The sequence below is a fragment of the Manis javanica genome, chromosome 13 (assembly GCF_040802235.1).
Source record: "Manis javanica isolate MJ-LG chromosome 13, MJ_LKY, whole genome shotgun sequence".
Lineage (NCBI taxonomy): Eukaryota > Metazoa > Chordata > Mammalia > Pholidota > Manidae > Manis > Manis javanica.
Genome location: NC_133168.1, coordinates 56,689,285 through 56,704,560, shown reverse-complemented (window position 1 = coordinate 56,704,560; position 15,276 = coordinate 56,689,285).

Here is a 15,276-nt window from a genome sequence, read left to right as displayed (position 1 = left end):
AGTATTTTCTTACACAGTGTTTTAGCAAGGTAAGCTTGGTATGCATGACTATCCGACCAAGGTTAGCAGTCTGAAGGCCGCAGCTGCCCACCACCTGGTGTTCATGATTAACTGATTTGAGGTTAGCTAACTGAAGGTCACTACATTTAACACTGGCTGACTAACTTGTTTTTCAAGATTCTAATAATTTTCCTTCTCCTACGTTAGAGGGTGGTGTTTAAGCCTTTAAGATGGCTGTACTTATGCACTTATGCTAACTTTTGATTTTTCAGATCCTACAATGTGTCCTGACACTGACCCTATGGCATAGAAAGTTGTTCTTGTTCTCACCTATAGATTTGTTTCTGGACACACTGAAAAATCATTTTTCCCAGCTCCTATGGTTAATGGGGCTTTGCAACTGAATCCTGGCCAAGGAAATGTGGATGAACAAAAGCGCCACTTCCAGACCTGGCCCCTCTAAACCTCTGCTCTGCTCTCCCATCCTCTCTCTCTCTCTAAAACACACACACACATGCATTTCTGTTTTATATTAGCAGGTGTTTAAACACTAGATAGGAGAAATACAAACTGAAACAATGGTGATATACCATTTGGGCCATAAAAGAAAATATTAAACAGACTGGCAATAAGAAACGTTGGGAAAGGATGTGGGGAAACAGGCTCTTTCATGTACTGCTGGTGGTAATATATGATTTGGGAGCTCAATTTGTCAGTATTCACTGAAATCAAAATAAAACAATATATACTTTCTCCAACATTTGCTCTCTTGAATCTACCATAGGGAAAATTCACACTTGTCAGAGTAACACATAGAAAAGGAACTTCATACATGGCGGCACTGTCAGTATCAGAGAATTGGAACTGTCTATATAAATGGCAAGTAATTTAACAAATGAGTAAATATTATATTATTGTACTCTGTAGCAATTAAAGCATCTGTGGATTAATATGGTAAATCTCCAAGACAAAATGCTAAGTGAAAAATAAGTTAAGTTGCTGAATAATAGGTAAACTGTTTGAGTTCTATGTATCTTATCTATATTTATATATATCTATATCCATCTTGGCTATAGATACATAGAAATAGGTTTGGAAGAATAGTCACACCACTGAAACAATGGTTAAATCTGTGAGGGAGAATAGGATTAGACAAGTTCAGCAAGAGGACATTTTTTTTACATTTGTATGTTCTTACAGTTTGTGTATTGATATTTTAAAGATGACTCACATATTCTTATTTTTTTACAATGATTCATATTCATATATCACTTGCAAGCTTAAAATCATATAAGAACTACCAGGTGATTTCCTCTCATTTGTTTGAGAACAGCGAGTAGTGATTATGGTCCTGTTTCTTGGTAGCTCTATTAAGTCCCGGTTCTATTGTTGTTGGGTGGCCCTGCGAGGAATCCTCTGACATGGGCTGACCTGTCAATGTCACAGCGGTTCTCTTGTGCTCCAGTCTCACATGACACCGTCCCCATGATCTTAAGCAGAGTGGCAGGCAGCCAGCTTGGTCCCACTCCATACTCCTCAGCAAAGACTAACTTTTGCGGTAAAAATAAACAAGGTGTCAAGGACATTCAGCATACATTCTGGTTTATCTTGTGAAATCCCTGGGAGTCTCTGGAGGCAAGTCTTGAAACGTTAGTGATCCCGACAGAACTGACCCCTGTTATGGCATCATGTCAAGTCGCAGCTACTCTCCTTTTGTAGCCATCTCTTTGGGAGCAGCTTTTCCTGTCTGCACCATGAGACGAGAGGTCTGACCGGAATAATTTGGATAAGGCTCTAGTCCAAATTTTCTTACATTCAACTGCATACTCACTCTCAGCAATGATTGTACCTGGCCATCTGCCTTCTTAATGGCCGGCTTAAAGCTGTGATTTTTAGGGTGGAGTTTTGATAATGTAGAAACAAGCTGGACAAATCTATGGAGCATAGCCCAATCAATTTTTTCCCCCACAGCGTTAATCTTATAAAAATCATATTTTAATTCTTAAATAATGATGCTTTATCCCTTTCAATGAAAATGATATCAGGTTCCCAGACAAGATTTGTAACCAATTCTTTTTTTGTGGACAATGTCTAAATGTATTATTGTTAAATTAATTCATGCTATATATAGTAGAGTCAAAATAATATAATGGCCACCTTTTCTAATGACTCATTCTTCCTATAAAAGGCATCCTTTATGAACAGGTAATTCATATCCATGGCTCATCAATGACTTGGATTCCTCCTGCAGTTTCTCTAATTATCACATAAGCACTTAGATACTGGTAAGTCTGGGACCGTATGACACAAATAATGATATTCAAAATATCTGATGGAGGCGGGTCAAGAAATTCTAGGGTATAATGTAACTGATAGCTCAGTACAATGGCATCCAACATTATTCTTCCTGGGTGGTCATCTACTCTATATTTAGCCAAAGAATCTCTCATACCCTATGTGGTAATTCAGTCAATGAGAAGGTTTGCAAAGCTACTGAGGCATGCCACTTGCTACCCCACCAGCAGGTGTGCACGGCAGTCACTACTGGGGGGGTCCTACCTCTCTTCCCAACCAGGCTCAGATATGCCTTCAGAATCCTCCCCAAAAGGGGCTCTGAGGGAGCCACCAACCATCAGAGGTGGAACATGAGATTTATTTGGTAATAGATTTATCCCACTTGGGGATAGTATAATTATACTATTACATTACAGGCTGAATTGCATCTCCCTCAAAAATTCATGTGTAAGTCCTAATCCCCAATATCTCAGAAGGTAACTGCATTTGGACATAGGGTCTTCAAAGAGGTAATTCAATTAAAATGAGGTCATTAGGATGAGCCCTAAACAAATGACGAGTGTCCTTAGAAGAGCAAATTTGGACACAAACATGTACAGAAGGAAGATTATCTGATCTGGAGACACAGAGATAAGATAGGCACCTACCAGCCAAGAAGAGAGGCCTGGAAGAGAGCCTTCCCTGATGTCCTCAGAAGAAACCAGTCTGCCATCACCTTGATCTCAGCCTTCTAGACTCCAACAAATCTCTGTTGTGTAAGCCACCTACTCTGTTACACCATTACTGCAGTCCTAGCAAGTGAATATGCATCTCATGAATGGGACAAAGTAGAAGAAATGAAATGTAGAAGTGAGTAAGAAACTTCTTGACTTTTATGACAGTAGAAAGGAGTCTTTGCTATTTGCTTACACTCACACCTGTCAGTTAATACTATTCTTCTTTGTTGAACTTAAGCTACTGATACTCATGCTCTCTGGCTGGTGATTGTTAGTTCCAATACTACAGAGTAAGTACTATGCAGAAAGGAACAAAGGTTTATGTGCATTATAAAATATTAGAGCAAACTTGGAAGTGACCATTTGAAACATCATCAAAGACTATCATGATGAGTCTAAAAAATAAAATGACTCCATGGTAAACAGAATATTGGTCCCCAAAGATGTCACTGTCTTAATCCTTAGAATCTATAATTATATTATGTCACATGGTAAATGAGAATGAAGGTTGTAGTTGGAATTAAGGTTGCTAACTGGCTGACTTTAAAACAGGGAGATGATCCTGGATTATCTGGGTGGGTCCGAAGTAATCAAAGACACTTAAAAGTGGAAGAGGGAGGCAAGGAAGTGTCATAGTGATACAGTATAAAACCTCAATTCACCATTGCTGGCTTTGAAACCGGGAAGGGCCCAGCAGCCAAGGACTACAGGCGGCCTCTAGCACCTGGTAAAGCCAAGGAAATGGATTCTCTCCGAGGCAGTCCAGACAGGGATGCCATCCTGCCAACATTTTTTTTTTTTTTTGAGAGGGCATCTCTCATATTTATTGATCAAATGGTTGTTAACAACAGTAAAATTCAGTATAGGGGGGTCAATGCTCAATGTACAATCATTAATCCATCTCAAGTCTAATTCTCGTCAGTCTCCAATCTTCTGAAGCATAACGAACAAGTTCTTACATGGTGAATGAATTCTTACATAGTGAATAAATTCTTACATGGTGAACAGTTCAAGGGCATTCATCACAGAAACTTTCGGTTTTGATCACGCATTATGACCTATAAACAATCAGGTCAAATATGAATATTCATTTGATTTTTGTACTTGATTTCTATGTTGATCCCACATTTCTCCCTTTATTATTATTATTATTATTTTTATTTTTAATAAAATGCTGAAGTGGTAGGTAGATGCAAGATAAAGGTAGAAAACATAGTTTAGTGCTGTAAGAGGGCAAATGTAGATGATCAGATGATCAGGTGTGTGCCTATGGACTAAGTATTAATCCAGGCTAGACAAGGGCAGCAAAACATCCACGGATGCAGAAGATTTCTCTCAAAGCAGGGGGGGTGAGGTTCTGAGCCTCACCTCTGTTGATCCCCAAATTCTCACCTGATGGCCCCCCTGCGACTGTGCCTGTCTTAGGTTGTTCCTCCCTTGAGGAATCTTACCCGTCTCTTCCTGCCAACACTTTCATTTTAACCCAGGGAGATCCAGGTCAGACATCTGACCTAAAGAATGTAAGGTGCCACAGTTGTGCTGTTTTTTAAGCTGCCAAATTAGAGGTAATTTATTAGGGCAGGAAACTAATAAAAGCTCTAAAACTGATTAGGCATATTCACAACACTAATCATAGAAAAATAAGTCAGAAGTTGACTTGTGGCTAGAATTGTTGTAGCTCTGGGTCTTTTTAAAAGGTAGGTGCATTGTGGATTATCTGCTCTGTCCCTTTATCTTCCACTTTGCCCTTTGACCTTTCCCCCTCATCCTGCACTTTTTGTTCCTCCATACCACACCACTCCAGCAGCAATATTTGATTTCCCCATTTGTTTTAACGGCATTACCTTTATCCAATCATCTACACTTAAGAATCTGAAGACAGCATCGGCTCCTCTCTCCTTCCCCACCCCTGGCCATTCGTTTGTACATCCTGTGTGTCTACTGTGTGCTTCTCTCGCTCACTCCTGCCTTTTCATTCCCACCATCACAATGCTGCTTTCCATCCCAATTGCTCTTGCATATCAAATTTCCCAGCCAAACTCCTGGCCTTCGGTGACTACACACACCAATCTTCCCACTCACTTTGCCAGAATAATCTTAACATGCAGATCTAATGATTTCCTTCCCTCAAGGTTGTTTTTCAAGGTGCTCTGCCTGAGGCCCTGACCTCTCTCTCCCGTATCTACCTGTACCATCACTCATTAGACCACTTACACATGCCTTAAACGCTGGCCAGTGGTTCTCAACTGGGATGCACAGGAATAACTTTCAAAAAACACTGATTCTCTGGCCCAGTTAACCAGAATCTCTAGAAGTCGGGCCCAGGAAATGGACACCTTTTTAAGTTCCCCAGGTGATAGAGTGTCCAACCCACACTGACATCTACTGCTCTAGCGAGGTGATTCTCGAACATGGGTGCACATCAGAAGCACCCAGACAGCTGCTTCAAATGCAAGGTGCAGGGTCCCACCCCCAAGGTTTCTAACTCCTAATAGTAAAGGTGCTGATACCTTTATGGTTAGTTGAAAATAATAAGTGGTTTATGAACATAAGTAAAATGGCTGAGTACACATAAAACTATAACTCTAAGGACAAAGGTTGAGTCTTGTGTGTTACCAAGCCCCGTGGTGTTAAAACTCATTGAATTGCAAATTCAGAGACATGGCTTCAGTTCTGCCAGGACTTTTCCCGCCTTTTTAAACTAGGTGGCAGGAGAAGCAGCTCGAAGCCAATAGAAGCCCTGATTCAGTAGGACTGGAATGAGATCTGAACATTTTTCTTTCTTTTTCATTCGAGATATACTCACATACCATAATAGTAACCCTTTTAAAGCACACAATTATGTGGTTTTTAGTATACTCACAGGTTGTGCCACTACTACTGTATCTTATTCTAGAATATTTTTATCACCCTAAAAGAAACATATTAGCAGTCACTTCTGATTCCCCATGCTCCCCATCCTCTGGAAACCACTAACCTACTTTCTATCTATAAATTTGCTGATTCTGGACTTTTCAATACAATATGTGGTCCTTTGTGACTGGCGTCTTTCACTTAACACAATGTTTTCAAGGTTCATCCTTGCTTCAGTATTTTATTTCTTTTTATGGATGAATAATATTTCACTATATGGATACAGTACATTATTCATCTTTTCATTCGTTATGGACTTTGGGTTGTTCCTACTTTTTGCCTATTATAAATAGTGCTGCTATATTCATGTACACAATTTTGCATTTTCAATGATCATGGACTATCTACTGAGGGGTGGAATTGTTGGGTCATAGGGTGACTGTCTATTGAGACCTGAGAATTTGCATTTCTAATAGCTCCCAGGTGATGCTGGAGTTGATGGTCTAGGAACCACATTCTGAAAACCACTGCTCTATTCAAACTGGATCTTCCCTCAAATACCCTGAATCTTTGACTTTTGTGTCTTATTGGTCACTTGGTCTGAAGGGTTTTCCCTCTCACCTCTGTCCTGTGAAATCCTACTCATTTTTTGAGGCCTATCCTAGAGGCTGCCTCCACTATAAAGCCAACACAACCATTATCAGTGTTTATGTTTTTCTTGTTCTTCTGACTGATTGCGAGCTCCTTATAAGTACTGAATTTGTCTGAATAACCTTTGTATGAAAGCCTGAGGCCTACATGATGCTCACATGTTGCCAGCACTCATTCATATATGTTCAGTTTAACAGAATTCCAGCTCTTCCAGAGATGACCTCAAAAGGTGTGATTGTACATGTCTCCTTTTCCCAAACATCTGATAAATCCTAATAATTTAATACTCCTGAAGTTCTTCTACAAATTGATTTTCCTCCCTTGTTGATCTCATGATCAGGAACCAGAAGATCAAACAATAATGATCCTTTAATGATGACTTTTATGATCACTTCTTGGACATTAGTATAATTGTATTCCTAGAAGCCAGGGTGTCTATGGAATGCTGGGAAATGACTGCAATAGTAAAATTTTCCTGGATTACTTAAAATATAGAGTTAACACATCTCTCTTTGTACAGCTTTTTGTGTAACTCCTATAGGTCTTCAGTGGAATATTGTGATATAGCATTTCCCATTTTCCTAGTAATACTGGGAAATGGCTGAAATGCTGACAAGCCCTCTATTAACAAACTTATTATTCCAGGGTTAATCATACTATAGGAGGCTGTGAAGGGGTCTCAGGAAGATAGAGCCTTTACAGGACCTGGCCCACTCTCAGGAGCCAGTGTGTGGATCTGCTGTTGGTTAATGACAGCAGCCATTTCCTCAGCTCTTATTGCTAGCAGAAGACTTTGTTTATAATTCACGGAGAAAACAAAACTGTCCAGGAGAACTCTGTCTGGTCCTGTCCCACATCTACAAACGTGTCTGCACCTGCACCAGATCCTTCTGCCCTTCTCCCCCAGAAGCTGAGCTATTCACTCCTGTGCCCCAGAGCCCCACCCCTTCTACTTACTCAGGCACTTGGCGCCATTAACCATCCATCCCTGTCCCTCCTGGCAAGGCAGCTAAGCTTGGCAGTAAACACTCCCTTCCCTTCCCCCCACACGGAAACTAAGGAGAATCTCACTGGAATTTATTTGAATTCCTTTTAAGTATCTCTGCCATAACTAGGGGATTATAATATTGTGTCTTATTGAGTCCACACGAGAGGAATCTTGACAATTTTGAAAGAGTTAACAATATAGTTAATTCCTCTTTAAAAGAGAATGTCTTTTGAGAATTCATGTCTGTCTTAGGAGATGTGCAAATATGGGCCAACAGATGTAGGGAACCCCAGAGAAGGTCTGGCTTGGAGGCCCCACATTCCATCTGGCCCACACCTGCTCCCTCCCTTCCCAAACCACACTTCTGAGCACAGCTTTTAGTTTCCTCCTATACAATGTAATTCCTACTTGATGCCTCTAGTCCTTCAGAAGGGAATGGCATACACATCCCTCTAGTCAGGTGCTGAATGGCTGGGAAGACCAAAAAGACAGGGCCTAAGTTCAAGTCTTACAGAAACAGGAGCCTAGGCAGAGGAGATCATGTCCAGGATTCATGCAGAAGTCACAGTGGTTCTAGAGATATGCTCCTAGAACTCCAGAAACCATTCTGTGCAGACACTCAGCTGGAATCTTAAAGTTAAACTTCCCCACCATTTGCTGAGAAGGGAAGAGACCAGCAATGGGCTCCATAAGTGGGCTCCCTAATTTCCTGACTCTACATCCCTTCACACTTCTCACTGAGGGTGGTCCTTTGTGTCTCCCCTACCGGTTAGAGCCCAGCTTACTGAATGAATAACTCGTGTCTGCTCTTTGATCCTTAATTCATTGCCATCTTAGTGATTTTCTCATGAAGCCCTCCCATCTAGGTCCCCAGTAACTTCTCTGTTACAAATATAACAGGCATTTTTCATCCATATTTTTCTTGCCGTCTCTGTGACCTTTACACTGTTCACGATGTCCTCCCGTTTGAAATGATCTGCTCATCAGTGTCTATGACATATCCCTCCCCAAGTGTTCCACCTCCTGGGATCGCTTCTGCTTGGCCTCCTTCCTGGGAACCTCCTTCTCTGGCTTTCCCTTAAATGTTGCACAGAATTCTGATCTCAGCCTTCTTCTCCTTGTAAAAACCATAGATCCGAGTATTACTAGTAATGTGCAGTGTCCCTAAATCTGTGCTTAAGTTATGACCCCTTTCCATGGTTGCATATAGGATACCCAGGCCTGGAAGTCTTTAAACTCTTCATTCCTTATTTTGGAGAATGGCACTGTCCCTCTCAGTTCTCCCAAGTGGAAGTCTAAAATGTACTTGAACATTTCTCCTCCTGCCTTCTCCTTATGCCTTTTTCTCAATCTCACCCCGTATTTAATCATATCTATTCTATCCTTCTGCATACATGTCAGAGTTATGTTCTTTCTATTACCACCCTCAGGGCTAGTATTGAATAGTCGTTAAGGACAAGTATCATCTAATATCTTTTCTTGTCCCTAGTGCATAGAATACTGACACAATTTTAATATATTATGTATATGACAGAATTAATAAGCAAATAATAACTGAATAAAAAGTAAATGGATCAATCACAATTCAAGTTTAGCCTTTCTGATTTCAAGAAACTGGGACTTTTGTAACCTAAGTCAAATAAAATACAAAGGAAGATAGGGCAGTAGAGTTTATCATTGTAAGGAAATGCATGGAACATAGGGAGATGAACCAAAATAAGAAGATAGATGAGCCAGCATCTGCTAGGCAGCAATGTCTATGAATCTCAGCAGATAGGGTTTCTGACCCTTCACTCTGATTCTCTGTGTCAATCTCCTGTTTCCCGGGGATTTGCTCTGTTCACCTCTCTCTACAACTCACCTTTCCCCCTCTGCTCTGCATACCATTTTCCTACGTCATGGGATCTGCCCACTTTTTGTTTCTGCTTTCTCATGACTGCTTGGCTCTGATTTATCATCACCACAGCCTTACCTCCTGGCTTCACGTCTGCATCCCTTCAACTTTAGTTCCGGCTGCTCACTACCTGATTCTCCCTGTACTTCCCAGTTCAGGTCCCTGAGGGCAGAACTTGAAGGGCTTGGCTCAGTTTTAAAATGCCAGCCCACTGATTAGCAGCCCTTGAGGAGGTGCCCAGCCTAGTCCATCGCAGCCCAGACGTTATGATGCACAGTTGATGAAGAGCACATGACACCAGCCATGGCTCTGTAGGGCTGCCCTGGGCAGGAGCAGGGGTCAGGGTAGAAACTGTGAGTAATGTGAACACAAACGTGTAATCACTTTGCTCCTGGGGATATAATGAAAATAAGAATTCTTACTCCCCAGGAGAGGGGTAGGAGGGCTAAGCTCCCAGTGTGGTGGGAAAAGCTGGAGCTAAAGAAGACTGCCAAGTCAAAACTCAGAAGCACTGAGAATACAAACAACACAATTCGATTCTAGAGAATCAGGAAATCTTGGGGGGCTACAAGTAGGTTATTGAGGGAGGAGAGCAAGGTCCAGAGAACTTCCTAGAACACTGTTTTCTGAGTGTGGGAAAGATTCAGAAATCAAATGATTTTGATTCAGAAAGATTCAGAAGTCAAATAAACAGTAAATACCAATTCCCTGATTTATCTGTTTCTAACCTGGCCCCCTCCAGCTGTTATTCTTACATTTTAAGTAACATCTTCCCCCTGGTTATAAAATCGTATATTTAGAAAAGTTGAAAAATAAAAACTATAAAAAAAGAAAAGAAAAATCATATTTTTGCTACCTAGCATGAATCATAACAATTTTACAATTTCTTTTCCTAGTCTTCTTCTCTATGTGTTTTTTTCTGAAAAATTGAGATTTTGTGGTAGTTTTATATTGTGCATTTTTTTTATTATGTCACTAGTATAAAAACACACCCCTAAAAATATGGTTGCAGAAATATTCCATCATAGGGTTTATTGTACCGTGTCTTACTGGTGACATTTAGATTGTTTCTGATTTGTCCTCATTTTAAATTAGGGAGTTGAATAACAAGTTCCTAGAAATAATAATCTGTGTTTAAGGGCCGTATTATAAAAAACACAAATTTGATCATAGGCCTTCTCAGCCTAAAATTCTTCAAAAGTTCACCTTTGTCTTAAGGATAAATTTCTAATCCCTTTAGTTCTCACAAAGGATGCCTCATGATCTGGGATTTGCTTGCTTCTCCAGCTTCATCCCCTCCAAGCCCTCAGAGGTACGCCCATGCCCCATCATCCTCTGGGACTTTGCGTGTCAAGATGCGCCATGCTCTCGTGTGCCTGCAGGTGTCAGCTCACACTCTTCTGCTTAGAACCCCCGTAGCTCATTCCTCCACATGACTCACTTGTTTCACCCTCTAAGATTTAGCTCAATTGCTATTTCCAGGAATCATCCCACCTTCCAGTTTGGGTAGGTGCAAACCTCCGGCAGTTCGTAGTTGGGATTCATTCAGCTGCTAGTCAGAGAAAACCTGACTTACAAGCCTGATAACCAAGACAGAAAACTTTTGGTATTTGTTTAATGACAAAAAGATGCTAGAGCTAGTGTCTATGTGACTCTCTTGGCTTTTCTTTCCTACTAATTTCCCATCCCTTCACCTGTCACACCCATTCCCCCCATCCATCTTTATGGCCACCAAGTTTGTTTCCTATGTTTATGAGTTTATTTTGGTTTCATTTTTTTTTAGATCCCACATTGTAAGTGAGATCACCTGGTATTCATCTTTCCCTGTCTGACTTATTTCACGATTTTCTTAGCTTTTACCTTATGGTTACAAAATAGCTATAGCAGCTCCAGGAAGCTGCCTTGGGCTCCAGATAGAAATAAGACAGGCTATGGGCAGAGGCTGTGCCTACTTTTTTTTTTTTTAAGAACAAAAAAAAAAGCCGTTTTGGAAGATCCTTACTGATTTTGGCTTATATCTCTCTCACTGGGTAAAACTGTCTCATTACCACTCCTAACTTCAAGGGAGGTCATGGAAAAGAGCATTTATATTTTGAGTCACTGTACTGGATGCAACAAGGGGTTTGGGAATGGCTGGGTGAGCGGATAAACAGTGCCCCTCTCCGTGCCCCTCCCTACACCCGCCTGACTCTGCAGGTAGACGGCTGGCTGCCCCTCGCCTTCTGGACTGTAAGCCTCTTGAAGCTAGGAAGAGCGTTTTCAACCCTGTTTCCTCAGGGCCCAGCATGTACCTCAAACACATTATTTAATACATTATTTTGAACAAATGAACCACTTTTAAAGACCTTCCACAATTCAGTGAAACTTAGAGTGAGGAGACAGAAGGAAGGTCTTTCCCAAAGTACATTACCCAGAAATGGCAACGATATTTTAAAAGTAATGTACTGACCTGACAGCTGTACAGATGATGGAAAGGTGCCAGCAGAGGCAGCACAGGAGAAGGCTACACGGTTGGAGGTTCCCAAACAGAGTTGCACATTGGAACCACCTGGTGCTGGGTTTCCACGTCCCCTGCTCAGGCCTCGCCCCTCATCCCTCACCCCTCACCATTTAAAACAATCTCCAATGAGGCCCAGTCCCTTCGGTGGTGTGTGGAACTGGCTCATCGTGCTGTGCTGCTCAACTCTGTGTTCAACGGCCCCATGTTGGTAGCTGACAATCAGCCCCCAAGTGGTGTTTCCACTATGGCAACTGGCAAATACTACAAATCACACGCCAGCCCTCCCCTCTCCCCTAAGAGCTGGTGCACCAGCATCCTGCTGCCGGTAGTTCTAACAGCTCCCCACAGGGTTCCAGCAGGCAGCCAAGTAAGCTCCTCTTTGGCCTGTGCTTTCCTACCAAGTACTATCTTGGGGTCCCCCTCCTGCCCCCATCCTGCCTGTGGTTTGCCTCCCTGCAGAGTATGACTTGGCTTGACTCTATGGAACCCAGGTGAAGTCCAGAAGAGAGGAGAGTTGTGGGTTCATCTTTAGTTGTTACTGAGTTTCTTTGAACACTGCTTGCTTGCTTTTAAATCTAGCCAAGTCTCTTTCAGTATCCCTGTAGAACTGCATCTAAGGAGGCTTGCTAGTTCATTGAAGGAGGTGGAAACTCTGAATAGTGTTGTGCAATTAGGGACCTTAATTACACCCCCCCCTGAGACTGGGAGTCCTCATTTGGAGAATAATTGTCTATGGTGTAATTGGCTAGATCTGATTCCCCTGGCTGAGTCTGAGTTAAGTGGACCCCACCCATCCTAGGGCAGTATCCCACTGTAGATATCACACAGGACTGACTTTTTTTTTCTATGATATCTATGTATCTATACATCGTCCTTCATTAACAGATAGAACACTGGAACACTGGACAGAGAGAGGTTTGGCAGCTTTCCTAATGTGACACTGTGAGTAAATGGCTTCACACCCAGGTGGTCTATCTGGTGAAACCATTTCTGAGCACACTACCATACTATCTCGCTAGAAGTACAACTTGGACTGACTTTCCTATATCAGAAAGACATACTGCAAAATGGCCATTCGGTTCTCCTCCCGCAGGCCACCTTAGTCGTTGGCCTGGTGTAGTAGATGCAGCATTAACTCAAATGAAACCACCACCATGTGATGTATAAGTCTGACTGGAGCAGCTTTGATTCAGCAGACACGCAATGCCCCATGGGCACCTGGAAATCCCAGGGGTAGAAAGGACGCCTGAAGAACCAGGGGGTGCTCTCTTCCAGAAGTGGTGCTGGGGCCTTAGAGAACAGTCAGGGCTGTTGGGCAACGCTGGTCCCTGCCTAAGGAGGCAGAAGGAAGCTGGAGGGTGTTCTCAGCTGCAGCTGAGGTGGGAGTCCTATCAGGACTGATGCCTGGGACAGGGATGGGCAGCTGAACATTCTCAACTAAATGTACCTACCTGGGGGGCTCACTGGAGGGGATGGGCTGCCAAGGGAGAATATTTCAGTACTCTCACTCGTCTTCTGGCAAAGTCTTGTTGCTCAAACACCACCTGAATAACTTAATAGGAAATTCCTCATAAAATGTTTTCCTTATCCGAAAACTTTTTTGTGATGAGGGAGAACGGAGCATCAAAAATTTATGAATTAAAATATACTGTGCAGGACCAAAAATTTAAGCAGAGACTTCTAAAGAATGTTTTTTTGTGACAGTAAATGGAGTAGACCTAGACACTGATTAAATTATAGGAATGAGGGAAGTTTCTAATATGAGGTCTCGCTCCTTAATGAATGGTTGCTGGTGCTTCATAAATGTTATCACAGCCCTTCTCATCAGCTAGGAACCATCTGAGTAACTCAGCAGTGCAAGATTGACCCCCTGGGAATGTGGCTTTTCTATCCCCTTTACTTGCCTTCAAAAGATAAATTCATGATTATATTTCTTTATTATTTCTGGGATTTTGTTACTGTCTCTTGTTTTCCAGCCTCCTGTTTTGTCACAGAATGTAAACACAGTAATCTCTTGATGGATGTTAGTGTATCATTTTATAGTGTTACAGTCCTCACGGAATTTCTCAAAAAGAGTATTTCATAGTGGTTAAATTTCATTAACTAATTTTCTCTGCAGTTAGCTGTGTAGGGGAGGAAAAAGCCTTTTTCTTCTACCCAAATTAGGTTCTCCAGTTGGAACCTTACCCATCAGACTAAAATAAGACAGAGTAACAAGAGAAAAAGAAACACAAGTTGATTAACAAATGGAGGCCCTCAGAGATAAGTAACTCAAAAGGTTATTCGAACTTGGGCTTCTAGAGCATCTAAACAAAAGAATGATAAGTTTTGTAGAGAAGTGTCAAGACAAAGGAAAAGGACTTTTTCTAGAGTAGCAAATCGCAGGAAGGTAAATATACAGGGGAACCAAAGGAAGATAATGGATATTCAAAAAGGTTTGTTATGTGGGTTCCTCTGGTGCCATCTCTGGGCTGATAAGGCTCTGGCCTTGTCTCTGGTGATTAACCTCTATCCTTCCTGGTAGAGGCCGGGTCGCTGTGGGGCGAGGAGCACCTTTAGAAATTTATGTCCTGCTTTTAGACAAATGGGGGAGGGCAGAGACCTTCTCTTTCATCTGTTTCTTTTCAACTGACTTTAGCAATCAGTATGTCAAAGTGGCTACACTTCAGTTCCATAAACTATTCATTTCTTGTTCTAATCTGCTGGCTAAGGTAGATTGCTGAAATGGAGTCTTGGAAAAGGAACTACTACAAATAAAATGATTAACTATTTTCTTGCTTTTCTGTGGTTTTACTTGACAGTGTCCTTCCCTGGCAGTGATATGCTGGGACCCACTGGACCTCTAGGCAGAACCTAGAAGGAGTGTTTCTGAGGCCACTTCCCTCCTTCCTCACCTCCCAACCTTAAACATCCATGGAAGCCATAAAGTACGTTTGGGCAAGGTTTCTTTTAATATGGGTGTCTCATCCTTAATACGCTTTTTATCAGACCCTATGCTCCTCCCCACTCTTTGTCAGCAGTGGGTGTTGATCTGTTTAATCCCCATCTTCAAGATGTTGAAGTCAGCCTTTTCTCCTGGACGCATCTGGCTCATTCAATGGCGCTTAGACGAGAGAGCTGAGACAGAACTGTGCATCTGGGAAGTTTTGATTTTAACTTTCTCTGACTGTTTTCTTCTCTTTAATGATTTAGCTTTCAAACACCTATTTTCCTAAACTATCCCCTATGTCAAAGATAAAATAGCATCCCCAAACCCTCTGTACTCTGGCTTAAACTTGCATCGTCAGGTGGGTGAGAACATGATTATGTATTGGGAGGAGCATGATCAAATGAGAAGAGAAATCTAAAGATGTGCTTTGTGTTCACAGCAATATGAATC